This window comes from Mercenaria mercenaria, chromosome 11 (assembly GCF_021730395.1).
Source record: "Mercenaria mercenaria strain notata chromosome 11, MADL_Memer_1, whole genome shotgun sequence".
Lineage (NCBI taxonomy): Eukaryota > Metazoa > Mollusca > Bivalvia > Venerida > Veneridae > Mercenaria > Mercenaria mercenaria.
In genome coordinates, this window is record NC_069371.1 from 28,567,580 (window position 1) to 28,579,855 (window position 12,276).

The 12,276-nt window shown below is 32.3% G+C and overlaps 1 protein-coding gene across 2 annotated transcripts in view; it reads right to left on the reverse strand.

Moving 5' to 3' along the window:
* The window catches only part of LOC123530840 (solute carrier family 28 member 3-like), a 62,362-nt gene that overhangs the window by 26,174 nt on the left and 23,912 nt on the right, over window positions 1-12,276 (reverse strand). Inside the window, exon 1 of one of the 2 annotated variants that reach the window (XM_053517039.1) lies at window positions 4,104-4,256. The exons of the other annotated variant lie outside the window; for it this stretch is intronic. The gene's annotated coding sequence lies outside the window, so the exon portion shown is untranslated. Of the gene's footprint in view, window positions 1-4,103; window positions 4,257-12,276 lie in introns of those variants that run through there. 2 annotated transcript variants of the gene reach the window in all.

Sequence of the window (12,276 nt, forward strand, 5' to 3'; positions counted from 1 at the left end):
GTGGTTTGAAAGTGCAATTTCGTTGCTTCCTGGTTTGAAATTGCTATCTGATTCGTTAGTGATATAGGTACATTGGAATGTTAAATGGTCTTGACTGATATGGATCTGATAACCCCGAGATACCTTGTCAAATAAACTATGTTGTCGGTGTATTGAGTGTAACTAAATATCTCGGTCAAACATTTTCTCGCTGCATGCATTCATGCCTTGTGTATATAATCCATCGAATTTGACACTCCATTATTTTGTAGGTATGAATTTGAATTACTGCATATAATACTGCATGTAACGTGATACTGAATATTAATAATATTCTACTCTATTCTGTTCTATTCTATAAAACGAATGTCTTGCATTGACATATATTCCCAGTCTTACCTTAAGTTATGAAACAGTATACAGCTTATTAAACTTTAACTTATTTAAATTATTTTCTAAGCTTTGTAGCTTTTTATGTATGCAGCGTTTGGCTTTATTTCAACATTCTGAATTTAACTTTATGCACTGTACCCTTATACGAATGAGAACTTTGAAGTATCTTAGAGATAAAATACACGTTTTTAAAGTATACACCCATTTGAAAAAAACACCACTGACTCGCCGAGCGAACATACGTCGTGGTCAAGGCACCCACATACATACATCACAACACTCTAAAGCGATGTTCACATTCCTAAGATCGCTCCCCCCACCCCACTAAAAAAAAAACAAAAAAACTTGCGCCTACTTACAGACTTACAGGCTTGAACCAAAGTACATCCCGTGCAAATTTTTGCGTAGTATGTACATTTCTTCCTGTAGTAGGAGCTCGTGAAAATCACACAAGCACCTACGCAACGAAAAATAGAAATACACCTGATTGCTTTTAATGCATTAGATTAAAAAGATCTTTACGAACGAACAAAGCAAAAACTGAAACTTCTACAAGCAAAAATGGTAAAATAATATCATTTAAGATTCTTTTATTGAAAAATACGATAAATTTGAAGTATCGCTTCAAATACAAATAAAACATTATACTCGCGACATAAACATTAAAATAACGTTTAATTAATGGAAACTATTAATGGTGGGAGAAAGACCATTTGCACCAAGAACTATTAACTATTATTGCACTGTCGCAAAGTTTACTCTCGGTGTAAATATTTCGTCATGTAAACAACACTTAAAACGGCTACCTACCTAGTTATACAGTCAAAAAAGTAATAAGCACGATTTATTTTGATATTTATTTGTCCTTAAATAATAAAAGAGAATGTATTTCATTTTTCATGATGACTTTACCACTTGATAAAATGATTTAATGCCGAAATAAAGTGTTTAAAGTTGGCTGCATAGCATCGTGATTTAATCTGAAAATATCAGATTTTGATTTTATAGGCAAACGATTTTAGTAATACTGACTAACTAGTTTGCAAACAATTGAATTCTACAACGTGAGTTTGTATGTAATATTATGTAAAATGGAAGGTTTTATGTTAAAAAAACCCCAAATATTTGCTAAACAGTTCACACGCTACCATTTATAACTGGCTATAGAAGTGTGATACGGAAGGTCGGTGGTTCTACCCAGGTGCCCGCTCGTGATGAAATAATGCACGGAGGGGCACCTGGGGTCTTCCTCTACCATCAAAGCTGGAAAGTCGCCATGTGACCTAAAATGTGTCGGTGCGACGTTAAACCCAACAAAAAAAAATAAAAAAGTTTAACAGGGTGACCAGCCTACGTGACTTTTGGATACCGTATACATGGAAAAAAAAAACGTCTCGTTTCACGTAACATTTTGCTATATTTTCCTTATTACTTAGCAAATTTTCATTAAGTAATGTGTGTCGAAAGCAGTAAAATGAGTGTTTTCCAGTACTTTTCTCAAACACTTCGTCCTACTGCTTTTCGTGGACTAACTGTGTAGATGACGTACACACTTTCGCAGTTTGGCGAAGTTGTTGAGAAACGTACTAAGAACTGATTGTAGACGTTTTGTGCGGAGGAAACACACATTTTGCTCTCTTCGGCGCTTTTGAAAATCCGCCAAGTAATAAGGAAAATAGAGGCAAAATGTCACTTGAATCGGGACATTTTCTCCGTGTGTACGGTATCCAAAAGTCACGTGGGTTTGCCACCCTGTTTACACAAAATACAGCTTTGTTGGTTTTTGCTGAGGTATGTCGCACGATAACCTCAAAATCTTTATATTTTAAAATTTATTCAATCGGGTTCATGACTAAATTAACATATCTTTTCCATGAAGTCAGGTTATCGAGTGCGGCTATTATACTCTTTGTATTTCCGTAATATTTTACAAAGCCGAAGCATTGCGACATAAATGGAACGTACACATTGCAAGAGGTTTTGAAGGTTTTCCCCATACAATTTTTAAAGGTAAGGAAGGTAAAATATCATACTGTAGAGTTCTTTAATATCCACTATTTTTAGAAACAAGAGCTGTCGGAGGACAGCAACGCTCGACTATTCAACAGCCTTGTCAATTGAATGAATACAAAAGTTGAAAAAGGGGCATAATTTTGTAAAATGCAAAGTAGAGGTATTGAACCTCTGTACTGCATGTCATATCATGACAGTGAACAAGTGTGTGAAGTTTCAATCCTTTCCAATTTGTGGATACTGAGATACCAGCTTACATACAAAAACTTAACAAAAAACTGCTAAGTCAAAGGGGCATAATTTTGTAAAAATGCCAAGTAGAATTATGGGACCTTCACAGTGCATGTTAGATCATGACAGTGAACAAGTGTGTGAAGTTTCAATCCATTCCAATTAGTGGATACTGAGATATCAGATTACATACAAACATTAACCAAAAACTGCTAAGTCGAAAAAGGGGCATAATTTTGAAAAAAAAGAGAGTAGAGTTATGGGACTTGCTTAGTGCATGTCAGATCATGATAGTGAACAAGTATGTGAAGTTTCAATCCATTCCCATTAATAAGTACTGAGATACCAGCTTACATACAAAACCTTAACCAAAAATTTCTAAGTCGAAAAAGGGGCATAATTTTGTAAAAAAGCAAAATAGAGTTATGGAACCTGTGCAATGTAGATCAGTTCATCACAGTGAATAAGTGTGTGAAGTTTCAATCCATTCCCACAAGTGGTTACTGAGTTACCAGCTTACATACAAAACCTTAACCAAAAATTTCTAAGTCGAAAAAGGGGCATAATTTGTAAAAAAGCAAAATAGAGTTACGGAACCTGTGCAATGTAGATCATTCATCACAGTGAATAATGGTGAAGTTTCAATCCATTCCCACAAGTGTTACTGAGTTACCAGCTTACATACAAAACCTTAACCAAAAATTTCTAAGTCGAAAAAGGGGCATAATTTTGTAAAAAAGCAAAATAGAGTTATGGAACCTGTGCAGTGTAAGTCAGTTTGTCACAGTGAATAAGTGTGTGAAGTTTCAATCCATTCCCACAAGTGGTTACTGAGTTACCAGCTTACATACAAAACCTTAACCAAAAATTTCTAAGTCGAAAAAGGGGCATAATTTTGTAAAAAAGCAAAATAGAGTTATGGAACCTGTGCAGTGTAAGTCAGTTTGTCACAGTGAATAAGTGTGTGAAGTTTCAATCCATTCCCACAAGTGGTTACTGAGATACCAGCTTACATACAAAACCTTAACCAAAATCGGGACGCGGACGCGGACGCCGACGCCGACGCCGACGCGGACGCCGACGCATGGGCGAGTGCAATAGCTCACTATTCTATGAATAGTCGAGCTAAAAATCTCAATTATTTCACCAGATGACTTCTAAATGAACTGACGACCTAAAATCTAATTCATTTAACCGTGCAGTTGAATATCTTGTTGATGCACATCTCAACACTTATCTACAATAAATAAACATGTACGGCCTCGGGCATGTCTCACCTACACCGAGATTCGTCTAAAATAATTTAACAAATGTATGAACCGACGTGTCTTAAGAACAAACTTTAAGTTGTTTCAATTTCATTTTCATATAGTTTACTCTCAATTTCAAAAGAAGTGCCATCTTTACAAGATATCACTTATTATATTCATGTTTAAACAAATCAAACTTTAAATAAGCTTTAAAAAAAGAAATTATTTTTTACATACACGCACTAGATAGATCCAAAAATGGTACACTTTCTCCGTTTAAAGGTATATAAAGATGAAAGATATAGAGCACATATACGACGTATCTTGATAAGCTTGATGGATTTGTTTACACATAAAGGTAGTGACACAATGCCGGGTCTATTGATGTATAGAGATGATCTTTAAGGATGTTCATTTCTCCATAATTATGTAAATATCAAATAAGTGAATGAATTTCAATATCACCGTGTTCTACCGGTAACTCCGATATACGGTAATGTCATCTGCCGATAAATTGAATGGCAACCTCCGCTCGGAATGAATCCTTCCAATACTGCAGCTACTTTATAAAACCTATTCCTATATGGTGGAGAAAGGACACTAGTAATCCCCAATGATAACGTGAAAAACGAAAAACATACAAAAAAATGAACTGCTGTCGCTGAGTTTCAAACCTACAAGGAAAACAATATCTGTCGAATATAATCAGTATGCTTTTTGTAAATGGTACGAAAAGTAGAAATTATTCTATTTTGACAAGTTACAAAGGAGTTGAATTCCCTTTACTTCTGTTATATTTTGTTGTAAACATCACGTTACCATTGGGGCATTCTATCACACAGTAAATGGGAGCGCTATTTCCGTAAACATTCTCGTGTGTTTTCCCATTTAACGTGGTGTTTTATAAAATCATGAAGCGTAACATATATATGTCTGCGCCTTATTTTATTTATCCTTGAATGAAAACATCATCAATCTGGTACAGATTATGTTACACTTGACATAAAAAAGACACCTGGGCTGACAGTCAATCGTTAATGTATGACTGTGCGGTGTTCGTCAGTTTAACTTAACATTGCAAAGGCCGATGTAAAACGGCTAGGCCTTAGTAGAGACTTTTGGAACGTTGTGGTTTTCTCAAACTAAATTATAGAGAATTGATGCACAACTAAACTGGCAGATCAAGCCATAATACTGTCAATACAATTTCTATTTAAAATATCATATTTAGAAGACAGTGATAAGATCTATTTACATCATATAAGAATTATGAATATCATTCGTCATATACATCTTAGATGCAATTTAAAATCTTCTCATAAATTGATATTCTTTTTTTTTCGTTACCTGTTCAAACACTGCATCTTTTTATGAAACAAAGTCCAGTGGGCGTGGATCGCTCACTTTTTATTTTAAGAGCTTCACCTTAGTATTACGCTTGATGGCCACTTTTAAAATGAGTTTTTGGTAGAATTGCTTTACCTCAAATAACATTCTAGCTTTTTCATTGGTTAAAAAGTGGTCACGTGGTGACCGCTTACATTTCAGTGGAGGGTCAATAGCTTTTCATGTCGATTTAGACAAAGAGCTATAAAAATAAACTCTTTGATTTAGACTAATACTGGAGGTTATAAGACTGAAAATAGGCTTGAATTGTGCACTTTGTAGAAGAGCTTGGATCTTTATCTGATACATTACTATTATCTATAATGAAACATTTTAGATGTAGAACCCACCTCTACACTTCCATTTTATGGAACATTATAAGAGTCAGAGTTATGTCCCTTGAAATCATTTATAAAAGGCATTGGTATAAAAAAACCATCATATTCTTATTTATGTAATACAAATGTCCACCATGTTATGTGAAATGTACGTTGTAGGAAATTAATAATCAGCCTGGGTGCTCAGAAATGAAAAAAATATGCATATATGAGAGTTACGGCCCTTCAATTTGTCAAAATATAGAAAAATTGGATAACACTTTTAACCCTTACCCTGCTAAATTTCTATAATGAACTTGTCCATCTTTTAATTTGTTAAAAGGGGTGAATACCAAAACGTTACTGACTGAATGGCTAACAGTGCAGGTCATGATCAGACTGCACGAAAGTGTGGGCTGATAAAGATCTACCCTGGTCGCAATGGCAGAATCAATCGTGTCCAGCATGGTAAGGGTTAATGGTGCATTTTACTTTTGGTTTTTGAATAGTTTTGTTTAGCTATCTTTTCGAAAACGATGTTATAATTAGTAAAGGACTTGCTCAGGAGTTGTGAAACCGTATCTTTCAATATTTCGGTTCGTCTGTCTGTCCGTCTCTATACCTGTCAATGTCCTAACACATTTTATCAGATTCGTACCTTCTGCACCGTTATTTCAGATTTGTTTAAATTTGCGTAAGTATCATTTCATTTGACAGTACAGAAATATCAAACAGTTTTTCCTCAGGGTCAAGAACAGGTTTAAACCTTTAAAAAGCGTATCGTTCGCGATTTTAATAAGAGTTTCAAATTCAAGTTCAGCAGGAGTAAAAGGCAAAAATAATCTTTCAGTATCCGCAGACACTAAGTCCAAAATATCTTGTTATAAATGATATCAAACCATTTCTCTATCGATCTACATGAATACATGTGTTGCGTTGTTACGTTTGAAATTGCTTATATTAAATATGACTTTACAGTTGCTTAGAGCCGTCGTAATCCCATGTTAGTTGTTTCCATGTGAAAGGTCATGTCACCAATTAAAAAAAAACTTTTATATCCAATAATTTCTATACCAACTACCTTAATATTCTATAAACTTATAATACACAATGTCAGTGTTTCTTTTTGTTAGCAGAATAAAGGTCAAATGTCATCTGAAAAGAATTGCATTTTGACATTCGTATTCCTTTTCAGTATTGAACCAATTATTCTAAAAAGAATGCGGCTTCCTTTGTTCATTTCTCATGGTATTACTTTACTTGATTTCATCTTGTTTTAACGCCAGTTGTATATGTTCTCAATTGAAAATGAGATATATTATGTCTGTCCGCCTCAAAGCGTGTCTCCACATTTTGTCTCCATGCATGCATATATTGAGCTAGATTAAAGAACAAGTGACAATGAGAATCGTTAGGTGATTAGAGTGGCGTTATGACCCTTGCATTTATTTACATTTTCATTTTCTTCACCATTTATCGTCACTTTATCATTTAATTTAGTTGTTTTTTGCAAGCGCAAGTATGCAGTTAGGATATTCATGTTTTCATTTTTTTCACATTTTATCGTCACTTTATCATTTTATTTAGTTGATGTCATAGGCATTGCCCACTAACGATTAATCACATATGATTAAAAAAAAACATCAGTAGACAGCCCAGGATCCAAAAATAAATCAAGCACCCATTTACTATATATTACTTTAAAAAAGCTATTCAATTCGGCAGTGACGCATTTTACGACGCCCTTCGTTCACGCACCAAAACAAATATGGTCAAATATCTGCACGCACACAACACTCATTGAATATAACTTTCAGTTCCCGTTTAGATCATTTACATATCATTGTAAACTTCTGAGAAACAAGTTTTTAAACATGGATAAAATTTGACAGTTGCGTCAGTCAGAAACGATCGTGCCGATGCAAATGTCACGACTACACATCCATTAATAAAATACAACCACGTGCGTGCATGTTATAGCAAATACTTATAATTTACAAAAGTCTCTCTTATTTGGCATGCTCCATGTGAACGTAATTTGACTTTGTTTTGAAGTGTTCATTTTGCTTTATTTTGTGACAATCGGAACGTTTTGTTGTTTCAGTTCAAAAACATAAGGGGTAATTCTAATGAAACGGCGATCGGCAAAACGAAAGAGAACAAAACTTGAAACAAATGAGCCGCGCCATGAGAAAATCAACATAGTGGGTTTGCGACCAGCATGGATCCAGACCAGCCTGCGCATCCGCGCAGTCTGGTCAGGATCCATGCTGTTCGCTAATGGTTACTCTAATTGCTATAGGTTTTGAAACCGAACAGCATGGATCCTGACTAGACTGCGCGGATGCGCAGGCTGGTCTGGATCCATGCTGGTCGCAAAGCCACTATGTTGGTTTTCTCATTGTGGGGATCAAATTGAATTTACATCCAATAAAGATTTGCAAGGTAATCATAGGTTTGATAAATTATAAGTATTTGTTATAGCTTACATGCACGTGGTTGTATTTTATTGCAGAAGCTATTCAATAGCAGTTTATTCGTGACATTCTCATCGCCACGATCGTTACTAAATGACACAATTGTACTGTCATTGAATGACCGCAGGAATCGGACTTAGAACCAATGAAATCAGCTTGAAGTTTTATAGAAAATAAAAAAAGAAGAATATATTTGCTTTCAAAAGATCGCATACACTGTACTGTGGTCTTACATCTTATGTAATATTTGATCGTTTTATGGTAATTAACTAAAACATGATGCTTTATATACTTAAATACTAAATGCTTAATTCATCAGTTCGTTGTAAACAAAACAAATGTCATAAGAGTTATCAAAAGCTCTCAATATTTACTGGGAGTAGTATAGTACATAGGCTGTCTGGGCCACTTTTTAAATTTAATTAAAAAAAATAATTTATAAAAATCAACAATTTTCATAAATTATTTTTTTAATTAAATTTAAAAAGTATACCAAACAACCTATTTACTATACTACTATTAAAACGTATATTTTTTTTAAACAACTTTTTAATTTAAAATCAACAATTTTTATAAATTTAAAAAACAACTTTTTAATTTAAAAAACAACTTTTTAATTTAAAATCAACAAGTATATTTTTTTAAACAAACCTATTAAAATAATTTATAATTGTTTGTTCGTTTGCTCTTTGATTGTTAACTTTTAGTATTTTATACAATAAATCATACAACGGTACTTTGTCTTGTAACATTTTTATGAAAAATAAACAATAATATCCACAGAGTGTACTTGTTTTGTCTTGGTATTGTATATTATTATATTTTATGTTTGGAATGTAATTAATTACTTCTTTTGGTGGAGGAAGCCCAAACGGGTCAAAGTATAAATTATTCAAGTAACAAACCCAATGTGTTCCAGGTCCAACAGAGTCATCTAAATTGATTATTCCACACTCTTCATTTATTTTTAATTTTAGTAAATTATTTCTACTAAATACAACCCTAAAGTTTTTAATTTTTAATTGTTTTACCCATTTTTCTATTTCAAAGTTAGAAATTGGTTTGTTTATAAATTTTATTTTTTTTTTTAATATGGGAATTCGTCTGTACGGTCTCCGTTGAGAATCAATCTGTATACCCTGACCATATCCCTTACCGCTTAACAAAGATGTAATTAATGGTATTCCTAAACTAGCAGCTAACATACCTAAAAACCCACCATCTTGTTTTTGTTTTTGTGTTAATTTAATTATACCATAACCCATTAATTGTCTTTGTTGTTCAGGTGTAGCATATGGTATTATCATATTTCTTTTATTTTTAGCTACTGAAATCATACCATTCCCAAGTAACTTACTAACACCAGTACTGGCAAGTCCTGATAAAGCACCAATACCTAGAGGGGCTAATATTTTTGGGGCTATTTTTGCTGCCATTGGAAGAATTGTTTTTCCTAACAAACCAGCCAAAGCTCCTAAAAATCCACCATTTTGACCTTGACTGGACATTTGTTTTTTTGAAATTGTAGTTTCTAATCCCTTGTTATTTCTAATAGACTTTTCAATTTGATTAATTTGTGTTTTTGTTAAAAGTAAAGGGAAGTTTCCACGTAATTGTTCATGTTTTAATCTAAAATTATATGGAGTTTTATTATTATAAGCTTGTGCTAAATTTTTCTTTTGCCCATCTGTTAGATTAACTTTATATTCAATATAATTTGATGACATTATATACTTTATATTTATTTTATTTTAATTTTATTTTATTTAAACAGTAACAAGTTCATTTCCAATAGTATTTATTTCAACTGTTTCTTCATACAATACAATTGCGTAAATACGATATCTTGCAGCGGGAAGTGTATTTAACTTAATTGTTAATGTAATCTGCTTAGTATCTTCTGTAATTACTTCCTTTTTATATTCCAAGTTAAAATGAACAAATCCAAACAAACTTTGAAAATTAAATCTATTTAAGAGACTTCCAGTAGTTTTGTTATTTTGTTTATAATAATAATTAATTACATCATCATATATTCTTGATATACTTGTGTATTCTGTTTCTGGATAAAAAACACCATTACCAACTTCAAGACGACAAGAGCTTAAAGTGCAATCATTATTTGCTGCATTAAGTTTAAATGTATCTAATAAAAGTGGATTCATTAGTTGATTATTACTTTTGTCAGGTCGTTGTAAATAAACAAATACATGTTGTGGTTTTATTACACCAGCCGTTATTCTAAAAGTTGTATTAATCTGTTGTGTATCAGCTGATTGTGTTATCATTTCCCGAAGGTATGACCATCTTGCTTTTATAAGTCTTTCAGAAATTAGATTAAGTCCAAATTCATTGAAAACCAAACGCGGAACCCATAGAATTAATTTTGTTACAATTACCCTACCTGGGTCTCCACCATCTCTAAAAATTAATTCATCATCATCTGTAAACCGCAGTGTTATTTGAATTTGACTTGGAGGTATAATATTAGTTTCTAAACCCTGAAAAAATGAATAATTATTTAATGGAATTTTAACATTTACCTCTTTAGTACCCGTGATTAATCATTCCCTAAAAGCAAAACCTTTATTATCACCAACAGCAGCAGTAGCAGTAGTATCTAAATAAATATATTCGTTTGTTCCAGTTGATTCTGCATAATCATTAGATAGTTCAACCAGATTCTTTACATTTATAACCTTATATAAACTGTAACAATCATAAACATTTTTTCCATTTTGTTTAACCACTAACTGATCAATTAATGAAGCTGCATTATTAATTAAAGCAATTTGATCTCCATCAGCATAATTACCACCACCAAGCTTATTTACTTTAAAACTTACTTCAAAATAACCATAAACCAATCAAAATATGAGCTTCTATCATTAATTGTAAAGTGATATCCCTTTTTTTCTTGCTTAACATATTTCCCAGACAGATATTAAGGCTGTATCTAATTGAATAGGAGTTAGTTCGTATCTTTCACAATATTGTTTTGTTCTAAACATGTATATATTATATTATTTTATTTTTTATTAAAGTTAAACTTTAGTTTTTATAAATTAATCTGTTAATACGTTATGTTGTTCCAGCACGAGCCTGAAGCTCATGAAGAGCTGAAGCTCCAGATCCTGACAATAATCTATTTAGTCTTATATTAATATCCTCCTCCTTACTATTTTTACTGTTATTCTTTTCTTGTAATCCTTAACAATTAATCACCCAACTGCCGGAGCAGGTTTCTTTTTAAATTTTTCAATAAATTTATTAGCAGCTAAATTTCCAACTTCTGTTCCAACCTTTTTTGTTCCACTTTCAAGTGCTGCTTTTCCTGCTGTTTCTAATACTTTTTTTCCAGCAGATGCAACTCCACTTGAAAACAATTTTGGTTAAAGTGTCAAAGATACCTGTTCCGCGTTATATTTCTTCTCCCGTGTGAGCATCAACATAAATAAATATTCCTTTATTTTGTCATAAACTTTTTTATACATTATATATAACTAAAATTATATTTCTTTTAAAATTAGTGTAAAACTTGTTTCACCTCATTAAAATTAATTATTCTACCAAATATGTCTGTAATATGTATTTTTATTGAATCTATCATAGTTCTATTAACTTCAGAATATCCAACTCTCCGGGGTTCCATTCTAAATGGATAAGATCTTGTAAGATCTGCAGTACTTAAAGCATAGATAATATCACTGAAATTACCATCAACAAGCGAATTATCAATAAGATCACAATGGATATAAATTGTATCCACAGAGTTAGTTATATTTGGTGTTGTAGTTCCCCATTCAGTATTTCTCAATGCTTTTTCTCAAATCAAGCAATGTATGAAAATTTGACATCTTAAATCCAACATAAAATTATCTTTAATTGAAATCAAAATCTTAAAACTACTTAAATCAAATTCCAAACTTATTGGAGCAATGTCTGATTTATCAAATTCAATAATCATCATTACTTATTAATGTTTCCCTTATGTAATTATTAATATCAGTGTAACTGGTAAGAACCATTGTAAATATAATATCTTTCCAATCCTTACCATTATTATAACGAATTCTTTTATTATCATATTCATCACTAATATTATGCCAAGAATAAGTCATACTGTTAATACTATCCAAACCGACAACATAAGTTTTATTTTTATCTAAATTAAAGAACGACCAAATCTGATTATAAAATCACTAGCGGTATTATTTTCGTAATTTTTTA